Below are 18,082 nucleotides of genomic sequence, written 5' to 3'. Positions count from 1 at the left end.
CCGCTCCATGGGGGAGAAGCATAATAAATAAAAAAAATGTGAACCCCCCCTGGAGCTCAGTCTAATCTTATTAAGAAAGGTGATACAGCATATACATAAGAATCATTAAGATTCAAAATTAAGGGGAAATCACCTTTCTCCCAAATTCAAAAAGTACAAACAAGATCTTCCGTGGTATGTAAACACGGAATATAGTAGGAAAACTTATACACTACAAGAATTTGATTAACAGCTATCCCAACAGAAAGATATTATAGCATACATAACAAATAGCACAAACATATAGCATACATGGGATGTAGGAGACCCTAGCAAGGTCACAGAGAAAACGAAAAGAGGAAGTTAAACCGAGAGGATAATCTAAATCACTCTCGGAGAAACCCCTCTATAGACACACTAAGGACCGAATAAATACCCGAACTCCTAAATTCACTTTCCAAAAAAGATGGAATAAAACACTACAACACATCTGGGGGAATACCAAAACACATAAACAATTTATGTAATTAGGAAAGGGGGGGCATCTGTCTGGTGCCCAAAAAAAAAAAAAAAAATAACATAGGTTACTAGAACAGTCCCCCTAAGCGATCGCTGTCAAATCTTCGGGTATAACAATGGAGATCTGATTTTAATCAGATTGTCATGCTCTTCATCCACATTGCTCTGTCTCCAAACGCGAAGATATAGGACTTGGTCTGATTGGTTGAAATTAGCGATTGTGTGAAATAACATAGGTTACCAGAATTAAACCCTAAGCGGTCGCTGTCAGATCTTCATGCATAACAGCGGAGATCTGATTTTAATCAGCTTTAACAGACTATAGTCTTCCTGATGTCATGGCCTCCTGACAACTCGTTGTACTGTGATAAAGCAACGACAGTTTGCTCCATTATAAGTACCCTTGTTATGGTGAAATTCAGTGCCAGAGAACTTAAAACCCTAGTGCCACCTTAACGCACAAAAAGTCGTAATTGTCAGATCATCTGAATAATACCGTACTTGAAAGATGTTGGTCCTAAACAGCGTTGAGTTCCATTAAAACCAGATAATATCGACGTTTCATCACATTATCAGCCATGTAATTTCTCCCTAGAACTGGGAAACCCGGCCATTTATTCACATGTGTAGGAATTCATCTGATTTTGATCGGTGACATATGTGGGTCAATTGATTTCAGTCCAAAGCTGGAACACAAATTTGATCACGTCACTATTGTAAACAGAAACCAAGACCACGCTATGTCAGATTGTCACCAGCTCAATTTTGCCCTTCAAATTATTTCAGCGCCATAGCTGATCACCAATATTCACTCGACTCTTATTTTGAACTAACTGCAGTTTTTTTTCTTGTTCTTTTCAGATCCGCTTAAATAAAGCGGGTCTGTATCTCTTCATTCTCTCGCGATTCAATTTGTGCGCCGCCTCGGATGCGGAAGGTCGTTGGTTCGATCCACGGCCGAGTCATACCAAAGAATTACAAACATGGTACTAACAGCTGCCTCGCTTGGCGCTCAGCATTAAGAGGTTAGTGTTAGGACTGGTCGGCCTGGTGTCAGGATGATGTGACTGGGTGGGACGTCATGCTACATGTTTACAGCACGATACCCCAGTGCTAGACATCACTATAAACTGTCATACTGCAGACATCGTAGCGATATGACTGAAACATTGTTAAAGCTACGTTACAAATCCAAATCACACACAAATAACACACAATTTGTGCGCCAGGTACGAATGTTGTTATTATTAGATTAGTCACTAACGAAATCTGTCGAATTTATCACATCACTACTAACAGCAGAGAAAGTGAATCCCACAAAGTATTTCGCTTAACAGAGCCTTCTATCGAGAACATTTTAGATATGGATATTATTTTTCACAAAATACACCCTTCTAGTCAGAAAAACATGACAAAATAGGCTTTCTCCGCTGACCTGAAGTGTTATCTCATGAAAATATCTACCTATACAACTATTTCTATTATCACAAGGGTATCTCGCGAAAACACTCGGTGGCGTCGTCACTTTGTCTGCTGCTCTGTGAAAGTCCTTGGCAGAGTTTGCTTGTCGTCGCCGTGCTGTCTAGTTAAAAATTGTATCTAACCCAACTCGAGGACATAAATTAAAAATTACTTATACCAAATAATGGTACACTCAGAATCTTACACAGCCAGGTTGTCTAGGGAGCGAGCAGAAGCACTTAAAAAATATATCCCGGTGAAGGAAAAGTTTAAAAAGGATGTGCAATTACAACAACAAGCACAAGTTGAGTATGCAACTGAAGCAAAGGAATTATTTAAGCCTGTTACTGCAATCACTGAAAAAGTTTTAACTGCTATTGGAAGGCCAGAAGAGGGAAAAAGTCTTATTCAAGTATTGCGAGAAGAATCCGCGCTACAACCTGCTAGACGAAAAATAATTGATCTCAAATCGAGATTTACTCCCGAGGGTATAAAGCGAATTGAGGAATTTTCCTTGACAGATGCCCATAGTAGTTATGATTTTGGCAAGTTTGCTGCCGAAAATTTTTAGCGACCAGATCAATATTTAAAACCCGAGTATGTTAAAAGTGCAAAAAAGGATACTTGGGGTGATTGGTTGCATAAAATATCTACAAACGACTACAACATAGGCAGAACAGATGTTGGTTATCCATTTTTTGCTAATGGAATAAGCGACTACAATAAAGAACAACAAGAACAGAAAAAACAGCAAAAAATAACGCGTCAACAGCAACTGGTAGAAAAACGAGAACAGCAAAAAATAATACGAGAGCAAAAACAACAAGCAAAACGACGTCAACCTTCCCCTGTGCGACAGCCTAAAATAGACCTTTCACTTCCTGCGCCGTTGCAACAGACAGAGAAAAAAAAAACGAGGAAGACCCGGGAAACCATCAAAGTGGATAACAGTGCCACATGCAGATGTATCCGATTCATCTCCGTCGCCAACATCTGATGTTTTGGCAGTAGCTTCTGCTAATCCTGAACTGGATGAATCTATTGAACAATTACTTGAAGAGATTGGTGAACAATCTCAGCAACCACCCACTGGCAGTGGTTATGGAATTCCTTGCCCTGATAATATTTTCAATGATGTGTCTCGGCTAGAAGTTCTCATCGGAGGAAGACGTGCCGGAAACAACTCGCCGGAAATAACCAATGAGGCCTCTGATATTTGCCGGAGATTATTTCAAGGTGGCATCATGGATGCTCATATGTATCAAGAACTTATTGATGAGCTCGTTGACAGTGATTAAGTTTACCGCGATTAGACATATGGAAATAGCATAACATGGTCATATATAACAGACACACAACAGCGCAGATCCGCGCAGTAAACTCACGATTACCAATCTATAGAGCAACTTACGGAGACGGACTTGGCGATACAGCTCAGCGGTTATTTGCAGGATTGGCACCAAAGTTGGGCCCTCTTGCAAAACAGCTATCTATGAAAGCCATTAACATTGTTGGCGAAAAAGCCCCTGAGCAATTGTTGGCGCTGCTGGCAAAGTACTCTCGGCAATCAGAGAAAGAATAGCGAAACTAATGAGACGTAAACCTCAAAGTGTGCCGGTGAAATTACCAACCACCGAAACCATGCCCGCGAATGTTAGTAAAATAATAAATCAAGCTGCAAATCAGAAGCTAGTGGCGCTGGAATCCGACATGCAGCGAAATATTACAGCAAATTTGATAGCGGGATCGTCCATTTGAAATCACATGCAGTAGTATAAAATGTTCAAACTGATATCCGATCCAACATTCAATATAGATGAACCGGTTGAGCGAGACAAATCGGTGCGTGATCATCAATTTTATTCCTATGATGCACGAGATCCAAATCAGCGGGGGCGTATTGAACTTCAAGTTCACGATACAAGCAGATATTTCTTGCCAGCTGAGGCGTTTATTGAAGTAGAAGTCAAACTTACAAAGGCAGATGGTACTAACTACGGCGCCAATGACCGAGTTGGTTTTGTCAACAATAGAATTATGTCACTGTTTGATAGCGCCGCGTACATGATCGATGGAAAAAATATCGAAATAATTCAAAACGACCTCGATGTTGCCACAGCAATAATTGGTCTTGCGAGATATTCTGACGACTTTACAAGGTCATCTGATCCATCAATGATGTTTGCCAAGGATGTCACCGATAACGCCAATCATATTCAGTATATTAAGTCACTTACGCCAAGGGATACTTCGGTTGCTAATCACGTAGAAGCTGCCAACCCCGATCGTGAAGCTAGACCAGCTGGTGAGTTTGAAGTTATAAAAAATATCAGCGCGACTTACAATTTGGGATTTGCAACACGCCGAGCAACGCTGTCAGAAGATACCAGAAATTTCTCATGCGCGATTCCACTCAATCACATCTTTGGATTTTGCAGAGATTACCGAAAGGTTATCTTTGGAGCTAAGCACACATTTATGCTTCACAGAAAAGGCCACTACAATGATGCGATCTGGCGAGGAGCTGGTGCTGCTGATGCTGGTAGGGTAACAATAACAAAACTTTCACTGTGGATGCCAGTGCTAACTCCATCGGTCACAGAAGAGCCGCGACTGCTTTCTTTTATGAATCAAGGCGGTAAATCATTGATGTCATGGCTCACAGTAAGCACAGACGCCGTCACAAGTCGAGTCAGGGATGTGTTTACTTGGCATATAGCATCACAACAGGGGGTTTCTGCACCACGACATATCTTTATTGCGCTGCAGGATGTTTCCCGGACAAATAATCAACTAAAGTCACATATGATATTTGACAAACTTAATGTTACTGAGGTTTCACTGAGAATAAACGGCCAGCAAGAACCATCTGAAGATATATCACTGAGTTACACAAATAACCATGTGGCGCGCGCATATCATCGCTGGTTGACATTTCTGGCGCGTAACCTAAATATAGATACTGGCACACAAATATCACAGCTTGACTTTACAAGCTTGTATCCGATTTATTACGTTTCGCTGGAGCATCTTGACTTGTCCAAGCAGTCTGTTGTTGATATTCACTTCCGAGCTCGTGTCGGCGAGTTACCAGTCCCTGATCCTGTTGGTGCGGCAGGTGTTCACGGGGATTACAGAGCAATTGCTGTTATACTTTCTGATAAAGCAATGTTACTTGAAGGTATTAGTGGCCGAATGAGAATCGTTGATGCACCAGTGGAAAATATGTAATATTTTCCAAAAACATGTAGCATTGCTAAAGCAATGCAATTAGATCAATCGCAAAGTTATAAGAAATGTCATACAGTCACGTTAATGTCACTCTGACTCCTGATCAGGCTAAGAAATTACAACCGAAAAACGCAAGCACATGTGGGACAACGATAACACTAAAAAATGATCAGATTACTGGCGGTCCAAACGAGTTATCGTTGACTAAAACCCAACTAAAACATTTCAGTAAAGTAAAACAAGCAGCAACTGGAGTTCGACTTGATTTCTCTCCAGCCGCGGTCAAAGATATGGTTAAAACCGGCGGTATATTTTCACTTCTTGCCGCGATACCAGCGCTGATAGCTGCTGCTACCCCAGCTGTTGCTAAAGCCGCAGCGTTAGGAGCTGTTGAAACCGCTGCTGGAAAGCCACAGGAAAAGGATACAAAAAAAGGGACGAGGGTTAAGACTCCCAGGAACTCCGCCATCATGGTACCCAAAACGGTTCTAAGTGTTTTCACACCGATGTCAAATTTTGATTTGCTCGATGCTGTTAAACAATTAAATATAAAAAAATTTCAGAGGCGTCTTTATGCGAGATCAATTACCACAACAACCGAATAATCCAGAAACCGGAATTATTAATCTTGATAACAGCGATGGTCCAGGAACTCACTGGGTCGCCTACGCGATCGATCCACGTGGAATTATCTATTTTGATTCGTATGGGTTAGCACCGCCAGTTGAATTTCTCCGATATACAAAAAACATCCCCCTGACAAAGGTTTTGTATTCAACGTTACCAACACAAACACTGACCGATCCTCCGATATGTGGCCGTGAAGTATTAAATGTTCTTGATGCGATCTCGAAATCAAAGATTTCTCCTCACAAAATCGTGCACGAGTATACCATGGGTCGATTTAAACAGTTTCCTATCAAATAATGGTTGATATTTACGGAAGATCTCTTCTCGAAACAAAGACAAAAAAAAAACGCGCCGATGTGGATTTATCAAAATATGTGACCAAAGATGAAATCGATAATCTTTTAACGTTAACCGGGATAGACCCAGATGAGGTTGTTATTTTTCAGGACCGACACGGAAAACTAAAAACCAGTGATATCAAATGGCATGAAATAATTCGTAGGGTTATTGGAGCCTCTCCGGGTAACCTTCCTGTGTTCACCGACAGCGGAAAATTCAGAGATTCGCTGATATCAATCGCGGCGCTTCGAGATGACACACAAAAAGCTGCAGGGGAACGTGTAGCGAAGACCGGTGATACAATGACAGGTAAACTCAGCATGAACGGCAACAAAATAGTGGTTTTAAGAGATCCAACATCCCCGGAAGATGCCGCAAACAAACAATATGTTGACGCAAGCGCTAGCGCCGTTGACGGTAAACTAACCACGTTGCGGGCCGAGTATGATGTTCATGTAAACGCGTTTACAAGACTTCGAAGAAACTTTCAAAAAACCGATGATGCCACGGATAAGTTCTTTGGAACTCCTCCCGTCATCGACATGAAACTTTCTGATATCAAGACCAACATTGACACGATCAAACAAACACAGCAAAACATCGTAGCGGAGATTCCTGAGATCGTTAACAAAACCAGTTTGATTAAAGTCCCCTCTGGAGTTACTCCCGGGCATATCACCAACATAGTATACACGGTATCATCGGGATTCGCAACATGGTCCAAACAAAATAATACTATCAAATATACAGCAACAGCCACTGGCGTGTATAGACTGTCTGTGTTCAGTGCCGCTAAATTTGAAATCTTCACAACATATCCCTGGAGACATTCCACTGATAAGTATTCCGGGGTTGTGACTATCATATTAAACAAGGAAACCGAAGAAACATTTATACTGGAAGCCGACGACAAGAAATTAACCGCAACATCTTACTGGTGGTGTTTGGAATTTGTAGCTGAAACGCCTCAATTGGTTACCGCGTAAAATAATAAAATGGCATCAACGACAACTCTAATGACAGAGTCATTAAATGCGCAGCAAGATAGATATGATCAAGTACGCGAATGGCATTCAGAGTTAAAAGATACTATTGACAAATGCGCAACAAAGATAAAAAAATACAAACGGCGTGTAACCATGTTAGACACAATAGTGTATTCGGTATCCGCGGTAGTTGCATCTACTGGGGTGCTATTATCAGCACTGACACCAGTGACAACTGCAATCGCGATTACAATCACAATTTCAACATCAGCGACTATTGCAGGAGTTGCTAATATCATTGCGAAAAAAATATCCTCGTGTGCGCTAACAAAATTGCACGAATATGAAAAGTTAAACAGCGCGGCCACAAGCACCTACTCGAAATTGTCGTCGTTGATATCATCCAGCCTTGACGATACAACAATATCAGATTCCGAATTCGCGCAGATGGCAGCCGCGTACAACGATTACACAAAGAACTTCGATTTGAAACGGCAGCAGATAAATAATGATGGGAATTACTTCAGCAGATAGTCGCAAATACAAGCCCGGCGCGAACATCTTTGTTAACAGTAACATCAACTAAGCCGCAATTCAGTATTAATTTTCCAACTGCGATTCCAGTAAGCGAGATCGCGTTAGCACAATTACGAGTATATCACAGTTGGCCCAATATCAGATCAAAATCGTTTGGTGGATTGCCAGCAAATAATTCGTTTGTGTTTGCATATAAAAATAAACCCGATGGCACGCCAGACTGGAATGTCATTGGGTTACCAACCGGGTCTTATCAAATCGAAGAAATCAATGAGTAATTACAACGTCGAATAAAAAGAATCACCGGGACGGAATCCAAAATAGCAATAACTGTTCATGAGCCAACTCTGTCATCCGCGATCGAAATAAACACCCCAGACTACGCCGTGGATATATATAATAGTTCAATCCGAACAGTGCTAGGATGGCCTGAAATCGCTCCACCGGCACAACTAATACCACCTGAACCTAAAAAGTCTGATTATGCCACTGACACGCAGTCATATCATGAAATTACCCCGTCATACTAAGATCGCTTACTTGGAATAAAAAACGAAACGTTGGGTAGTGAATTTGAATTCGCTGGTGAGTTTTCTACTTTTGTGTTTCCCTTAAAACAGGAGCTCATAGTACCAGGGGAAAATAAAGTTGACCCTTTATGGTTTTCTCTAGGGGATATCACCCGCAAGTTCTTTACAGTCATTAATCAAGAACATAAAACACAACTAGCGCGGCTACGGCGACTCTTCCAAGAACATCTTTTCGATATAACAAGTTTACGCAGCGAAATCATTTCACGAATTGAAATATTAAATCAGCTTGCCGCAGACATGGAATATATTAACCAGCGAGCAATTCAGGCAATAATTGACAATAAAACCGATCATAAACGAGATTTTCTAACCCGTTATTCACTGACAGAATCTACACTGCCAAATTTTAAATTTCGCGGATACAACGTGCCCGAGATGAAGAAATCCGTCACTGATCTCATCAATGAGTCCTTCGATGACATACTTGCCGTGTACAGAAAAACACTACCGGAGCCAACTATACTCAGACATAACAATAACACCGAAGGGCAAGGCCGTCATGTATCCCCGGGCATCGTAAATATAACTTCAGTGATCGCGGTCAATCTTGTGTGTGATGTCATCGATGGCAGTTACAGCACAGACACGACAGTATCAAATCAAACCCAGCAAGGATTTATTCTTTATTCATTTACTCCGAAAGAACCACCTGGATTTCAGATTGTGCAAGAGCCAATCAATCCGGTCTATCTACGATGTCATAATCCATGGCTGACCACAATAAATTTCACGCTGACAGACCAGTCTGGGAATCCCCTTGATTTGCGAAATGAAACACTACATATTAGTCTCCTTGTGAAATCGTAAACGATTTTCAGTCTTAAGACTTTCAATCCTGAGGATTTCCAAGTCCTAAAAATCTTCGATTTTCGGGACTTTCAATTAATAAAATTATATTATAATAATGTCCCTGAAGAAAAAATGTGATGATGATTTCATTGATGATAGCAGTGATGTCACTGACAACGACGATATGACAGCAGTGATGTCACTGACGACGATGATGATAGCAGTGATGTCACTGATAACGATGATGATAGCAGTGATGTCACTGATAACGATAATGATAGCAGTAATGTCACCGTCAACATAAAAAATATTTCAATAAATTATTTTAAAATATAACATGACTCGTGCATTTCACTTTACAGTAAAAATCGCGGAAGTCTTCGACTTGAAAATCTTCGATTTTCGGGACTTTCAATCGTAAAACGATTTTTCAATTGATAATATTATATTATAATAATGTCCCTGAAGAAAAAATGTGATGATGATTTCATTGATAATAGCAGTGATGTCACTGACGACGACAACGATAGCAGTGATGTCACTGATAACGATGATGATAGCAGTAATGTCACCGTCAACATAAAAAATATTTCAATAAATTATTTTAAACAATAAAAAAATATATTGAAAATCGAAGATTTTTAGGATTTCCACAATTAATCAAGCAAGTATCATATAATGTATCACCGCGTGAAATGTTTCATACATGATAAGGAACTTCTTGATAGCACTGTCAAAACCGGAAAAGTTACCCCGGAAAAAATAATTGTTGATATATACGGTCATGACGATTTTATACTGACTGATGCACAGCTGCAAGTATTGATAAAAGATCATGTTGTGATCGCGCATTGCGATATACATCAAATCCTCCAGTATATACGCGTATTTAGATCGTAGATTAGATTTATATGTATCACCACACCGATATTTTCGTGTATGACAAACAAGCACTCGAGCAAGCAGTCAAGGCTGCATTTGCACAAGAAGAAATTAACGTTAAATTGCTTATTGATGAATACGGAGAAGAAGATTTCTTACTAACACAGCAACAGTTAGATAATCTCAGACGCGAGCATATTACCGCAATAGTATGTGACAGAGATCAAATTTTCAATTATGCACACTCCTGCATTGAACCCGACCAACTAATCACCTTGATTTCGTCATCTTGATTTTGTTGTCCAGGGGACCTTGTTGTCCCAGGACTTTGTTGTCATCTTGATAAAATCAAGGAAGTAAAAAAAAAGTAATATATTTTTTTTTTACTTTCGATTTCATTTCCAAGTACTTGATTTCATCAAGGTGACTTCCAAGTAAAATCAAGGTGAGGTATTTACTTCCTCGTCAGTGACTTTGTCAGTGATTTCGTCGTTGATTTCATCGCTGACTTTGTCCCTTGATTTCATCATCCTTGACTTTGTCAAGGGACATACAATTTTTTAATTTTCTAACCCGAGTATTTATTATCTTTTTCATTTCATACTCGGCTGCCAATGCCAACCTAATCTTTTCAATTGCATGAGATAGTGAAAATAATTCATTTACTTGTGCTTCTTCTACTGTGGCCAGCGATTTATACAAATTATTTTGAATTTTTTTTATGAATCGATATTGAGCAGGAAGAATAGAACGCCCTGCGCATTTAGCTTCATATAATGATTCAAAATCAGACAGAATTGTTTCAGGATTTAGTAATATATTAAATCCTTGTTCTTCTAATTTTTTAATATCAGCAATCACATTATTGATATTTTCGTAATTCATATATATATATATATATATATATATAATGTATTTAAAAGAAAAAAATAGACACCACATCTCCTTTGAGCCGCTAGGGTGTCTTATGACATCCTACCAAACTCAGGAGCGGAAACACGACCCCCATGTGAGCCCCTAACCTGTCAAATAACAGTCTAGAGAGCCCAGAGGGTGTGTTTGCGAGCGACGAGACATTCCCCGTATTGAACCCCTAGCTTACCTGATGATATGCTAGCAAGGTTCATATAGGGACAACACACAACATGTAGTATTTACATCTGTAAAGCTCCTAAATTGCCACCGCATTTTAGCAAGCTTACAGTAGTATTTTACACTATATAACTTAATTCTATCTTATCCTAGACAGTAGTATTTAAGTCTGTAAAGCTTCTAAATTGCCTCCGCATTTTAGCAAGCTTACACAGTAATATTGTAGACATATAGTATTTACATCTGTAAAGCTTCTAAATTGCCACCGCATTTTATCAAGCTTACAGTAGTATTGTACAGACATATAGTAGTAACTAAGGACAGCACAGACAGATAGTAAGACGACTTATCCTAACGGAGTCATTTTTCTACACTCAACAGCGGGACAATACCATCCCGAAAATCAACCCCTGGATGGACGCAAAAAGCATCCGCCATGAGCGGATATGACGAGATGGTATTGATTGCTGTTGAACTTCGAAGACTCCGTCTTCTAATAGGATCGTATCGTATATAAACCGACTGATACTTGGAAGCTCAAAAATAGCTCACTCGGGATTTCGTGCTTGTTTTCTTAAATATAATCGCAGAAAAAATACAGATGAACCATAACCCCGAACAAGTGTAATAAAATAAAGATTTTATCCGCAAAAAAGATCAATAGACAATTACGCCTTTGTCAAGGATAAAATCATTCTTGACTTTGTTAAGGAATAAAGGGAAATTATTTACTTCCTTGTACACATAAAACCGTCTGCTCGCTGTGTTACCTGTAAAGAATATACCGCTAAGCCGCGCTCGATAAATTTACCTGTAATGACATTGCAAAAAGGGAGGGAACTAATTGCATGAGACATACCTAACGGAGTTTTCTCAGTTTGAAAATCCTAGGATTTTAGTGATAATGAAAAACAATTTTCTGATTATTTTTTGACAGCGCGGATTTGGTTATATTTTTCGCCACGGAGTGTATTGAGACTCTGTGAATATCAAAATACTTGCCAGCCTCGTACATCGATTGAAATATTTTTTCTTCATTCGTATCTAAATTTATGGATAAAATTGCTTTGGCTCTTTTATTGTTACAGCCAGTATTACCAGCTCTACAATTTTGGCTTTGCGTCACAGCTCTTAAATTGGATAAATTATTATTAAGTTTCTGTCCATCAACGTGATCAATTACAAGACCGTCTTTGATTATTCCATGGAAACACTCGAACGCGAACCTATGATTATAATAATGTTTCTTTTCAGCAGTAAATCTGAGATAACCAGCATTATTAACAACGCCAACTGGCTTTTTCAATCTGCTATTTCTGACTATTCCCTCGCGAGATGCTTCGTAATTTTTAATGGTTGGATGTGGGACAAATTCTTGGCTTATTTATATAATAATATATTTGTCTAATTTATAATTTGTCTGAAAACTTAGTTATATAATCACGCTTGGATTTCAGCGTATCTCCATTATTTTTTTTATTGTAATATCGTTTGAGTTCACGGTATCGCTTTCCTCCGCACATTGCACATAACTGCGTTTTACTTCTGACCCCAATACCACATCGCAGTCATGGTATTGGTCCTGTGCTTCCTCGTTTGATGCTTTGTAGGTGTTCACCGCAGAATTCCTTCCTGCAGGACTTATTACAGACTGTTACAGATCCAACTTTTAACCACTTGCAATTATTCATTTGTATATATAATATTTCTTATTTAAATATTTGTCTTAAATATAATATGGAGGAGTTTTCGAGGTTATCTGCAGTTGGCGCCGGGAGATTCGATCTTGACAGACTAACCCGGGACTTACGACGACAATCCTTGACTGATCTATTTAATATTATCAGGAATGCCAAAAAAGAATTCCGCGACGACGGCGCATCTCACGTGTGGTCGTCATTTAAAATTATCCGCGACGATTCTGTCAATGTTGTTGACAAAGTCATCGATGCTACAATGAATGATGCACGAGCAAAAACAATTATTGATTATCTCACCCTTTATGAACATCAAGGTGGTCGGAAATATTTTTTTCAGAATAAAATTTATTGTGCAAGCAGATTCTGATACATGGATTATCCGTGACAAACTCGACCCTGTTCTTGCTAGCGGAAAGACCATTTTGTTAAGTAAAGATTCCAAACCAGGAATGCTGACCGGGATTGATAAACAATATTACGCTCGAGCGTATCCTGTGACCGCAGTCATTTATGGAATCTATCCAATAAAAAAACCAAAAATTGATAAACTTACCCAGATGAGAACGACTACGTCGTTGGCGCTGAATTGTGAGACCGAGTGAGTAATGGAACATTTTAAAAATGCGATGCGCGGAAACGGTTTGACTGCGTTAAGACAGTCCAAGATATCAGCGTGGGCTGAGCGGGTCAAACACACTGGGGCGTCAATAAACGATGTTGCCAAGCTAGAAAGCGCATTAAGATTTCCCATAACCGTAAAAACGATAACAAAGGAAGTATTATACAAATCGAAATATAATCGACACGGGGCTCCAATAAATATCATTGATCATAACGCTCATGCTTGGATTAACGCAGTTACGATATATCCGCGGGATAGTGTTGTGAAATATTATTCGGGAAATATAAATGATGCTATCAAACAGATAAGCAAAACCGACCCTGTGTCGATGTGGTTGTTTAAAAGCTCCGAAGATTCCGAGTATGATCAATTTGTAAAACCCAACGATGAATTATACCGGACGGAGTCATTGCAACAACAAATGAAAAAATTCGATGAAATATTCAGAAAACACTAAGCAGTTACTGGTTAATTGTTTTACAATTCCGAGTGTTGCCGCTCACACAGCAAGAGAAAGAAATTCATGGAGACCAACCCGAAGTCAGTTTCTCTCGGATATACAATTAAGTTGTGTCGAGTATGGGCATGGCGGGCTGTGGAATACCCGGTATGACTACCGGGATATGATTTCCGTGGATATGATTGCGTGTTATCCGGGAAGCTTTCTCGGGATGGGAGAGTGCCGCGAATACTTTAAGCGATTTGGACATCCCACGAACTCGATGACACGAGTTGCTATAAACGGTCCTTTACCCGACTTTGATTTGACAGGATTTGCTCGTGTGACTTCGTTTGAATTCGCTGCGAGACTTCATCCGTGCTGTTATGTTTGGTTTGGCAGACACTTCAGTGAAAAGCGCTGGGTACCAATAGTGTTATTGCGATATATGCTTGACAGCCGAATACTGGTATGGTTGACTGTCAGTGAAGCAATCATATCATATCGACCGCAGACCTCAGTTTGGTTACCAACACCGGATCGTATCAGTCTCGATGAAGTTATTAGCGAGTATGCACGAGAGAGTCCAAATACTCCCATGGATGTCATTATCGGTGAGGCTCCTAAAGTTCTCAAGATCAAACTTAGCAATAGTGAAAAAACAGCAAAAGATCTCGGACGAAGAATAATCGGTAAATTTACTCAAGGTGCTGCATATGATCATAAACTACATCACTCGCGACTGATTATCGATGATGCTGAATTGGATTTTATAATTGCTGATGCCGTTGCGAGAAATATATTTTGTAATCGGGCGAACGCGCTCTTGTCCGACGGGAAAAAGTTGGGCACAATTGTAAGTTATATCGACGGAGAATCGCCTCAATACACACATCTAAGATCTTCGATGCTGGCTTATGTTTCTATAAATTTGCTATCAATGATAAATCGATTTCCTGACACCGCAGTTAGAGTTGCAACGGATTCATTTTATATCAATAAAAGATACTTAGAATCACTGGCTCGTTTTACAAAGAAAGTCGAAGACTTTTACGATGAATCATGGAGTTCGTGGAGAATAAAAGCGGAGATGTTACATGAATATTGTGAATCCGCTGATGTTACAATTAAGGATAATTATTGGAAATCAGAATTATCAGAAATGTCGAACGCACCATCTGTGCATGATCCAATCACAAGACACAAAACTGTTTATTTAAACGGGCCAGGTGGTTCTGGTAAGACAACTCGAGCGATTGAATTATTTCGAAATTCAGATATGATTGTGCTAACACCTACATACAGGCTTGCCAGGGAGATGAAACAACGAGGAGTCAATTCTTGTACTTATCACAGCTTTTTCAAATACAGCGGCGGTGTGTGGACGTCAGATCGAATGGGAACAAAATATATTCCCGAGAAAATAATTTGGGATGAGATATGTACGGTACCGTTGGAAACGTTAAAAACGTTTCTTGATTGGCTGCTAACAGCGAATACTGCAGTGATAATGTGCGGCGATCACGGTCAGCCACCTCCGTTTGTCGGCGTATCCCCACATTCGTGGTTAAAAGATTTTGTTGATTATTATGAAGAAGTGTATGATGATCATAGAGCACTTGATGCAACATTGAAGGAATTTAAAACATTAATCAGATTACAACCGAATAAAATTCAATGTGAAATTATGCGCGAGATGATTCCTGAAACTTCAATGAGCGACTTTTGGAGCGCGTGGAAACCAAACGATTTGATAGTGGCAAGTAGAAAGATAGTCAGAGACACACTTCAACAACAGCTATTTCAGTTACAACAAGAAAAGTTTCCAATGCTGCCAGTGCCGTTATGTTATAGACCAGCTGATACGCGGTTACAGAATATAGATGTTGATATTCCTTGGAAAACTAAGAAACAGAATTTAGTACTGAATGATATTGTGTTAGTTGATATTAATGCTGTCAAAGATGCACTAAAAATGAATAAATCCCCGTGGAAGCTGGGATACGCAATGACAATTCATTCATCTCAAGGACTAACTATCAGTGATACAACTGTCTGGATTGTTGATGATCGAATCGAATGGTCATACTTGGTCTACTTGGCTGTGTCCAGAGTCAGAAGAATATCTCAACTGCGAAGAATTGTCTTGGAAGATTCAATAGCTGATAAAATTAATAATGAAAACAACAGCGACATATTAAGAAAAAAACTCGCCGGTTACAAACAAAGCGACAAAAAAAAAATAATCGCGATTTCGACCTCGACGATGACTTCGTTGTTGCGCTGAAACAACAGCAGAATAATCACTGCGCGAGCTGTAATTGTATAATGCTATGGCAGTATTCGAGTAATAATCCAAGACAATTCACCGTAGATAGAAAAGATAACAGTCTTGGTCATACACGTGATAATGTGATGTTGACCTGTCTTGAGTGTAATCGACGTAGAGGCGCCAGCGCCTTGGGTGCTAGTTAAGTGATCGGGGTGGTAATTGTGTGTCCTCGGGAATTACTTGTAATTTCTCACGTGTGAATCCACGTTGAGGAGCAGTTGAATCCAACCTGTAGATTGCTGGTCTGCCTGACGATCTTGTTATATTAGATATCTTGTGTGTGGTAACTCTCCAAATAGGATCAGTCGCTCTTCGTTTACCGCCTTCAAGTTCACCTGGTTCATATAAATATCTTACAGTGACATTACCCAGTGTTGGTTGTGCTGAAGAATCACGTCGTACGGGTATATGTTTTTTTGTGATCGCGATGGCAGGTTTCATGTTGGTTGTTCGAGTAATTTCATTATTTAGCGCAGCTATCACGCTTGGTAATCTTGCAACCCATTCGCGCGATCTCGTGTCCTGAATGAATTCCTTCGCGTATTGATATCCAAATAACCGCTCAGCAAGTGTTCGATTGAATCGCTCAACAATTGCCTGATTACGGTGAATTTCAGTATGTCCTCGTCTGATGGTGACGTTATGTTGCTTCATCAACGATGATACTACACCTTGAAATTCTTTGCCAGGATCAACTTGTAATAAATTTGGCCATCGTAGAGGTCCTCGTTGATAAATTCGTTCAAACGCAGAAGCAACCTCGGATGCTGTTTTAGTTGTTAAAGGCTCAGCATCTTTGTATCTACTTGCAACATCAACTACAGTTAACGCGTACTTGTATGTGTTTTGACGTCTCCGGATTTTAATAGTATCATGTGGCAGAAATAATATATCAGCCTGATGAACTTCATTTGGCACACTAACATTGAAATGCGTAAAGTGAATTTGTTTAGGACGCGGCAGATAAATTTGCCATATTGCCTGTCGGGATAACCAATTTTTAGCAGTAACTCTCGTAACTTTTGCTGCTTCAGCGAGTTTACTAATTGCTGCGCTACCTCTCCAATATCCGCTTGGGGAATAATAAATCGACTCCATTATATACCAGCACCTAGCGCTAATTTACATTTCATTGCAGATTTTATTAACCAGGATGCTAACTTTTCTTTGAAAGATTTATCAGTGATGGCATTTAACGCGTGAATTAATTTCACATCCGCGAGATGGCGCTGTTGCAAATCCTTACTTCGGTAAGCTACATCATGAGCATGACACGCCTTATCAATAGCGTTTATCGGATACTCACCTGGATTGGGCTGATTCTGGTCATTAAGTCTGATATCAAGTCGGGTTCCAGGACCACAGTAATTATATCCTGGAAGATGTTTTTCTCCTGGGTATTTAGCCCACGGAGCTCCTGGCAGCGCTGTTAACTTGGCTGCGATATCACCTCCTTTTTTTAATAATAAATTTAAACTTTTTTGTACCGCATCGTTCACACTTGTCTGTAAGCGCAGATCGATTATTTTTTGTTGTAGTGATTGTTATATCTGCAGTTGGGGTACGTGTTCCACATTTCACACAATATAAATCCATATTATTTTATGATATATCTAATGGAGATCACTGACTTTTCTGCTACAAAACGACGAGAGCCAATCAAACATAACTGAGTGCTACCAAATTCTATCCGAATGATTATTATAGGCCCATCTGGATCGGGTAAGACGCATTTGTTACTTAATTTAATAATGAAGTGGATGAAGTGGGATAAGTTGTATTTGGTAGCTCCATCTGTGGACGATCAGCGATGCTACAGCGTGTTAAAAGATTTTAATGAGAATGCAGCGGCGATAAATGACGGTGATGATGTTATTGAATTTATTACTGACATCGATGAGTCGCCGGGTATCGATGATATTGACGGGAGCATCAATAATTTAGTCGTGTA

Source organism: Sinohyriopsis cumingii, chromosome 4 (assembly GCF_028554795.1).
Source record: "Sinohyriopsis cumingii isolate HCF-2022 chromosome 4, ASM2855479v2, whole genome shotgun sequence".
NCBI classification, from domain to species: Eukaryota; Metazoa; Mollusca; class Bivalvia; order Unionida; family Unionidae; genus Sinohyriopsis; species Sinohyriopsis cumingii.
This window is presented reverse-complemented; position numbering follows the sequence as displayed.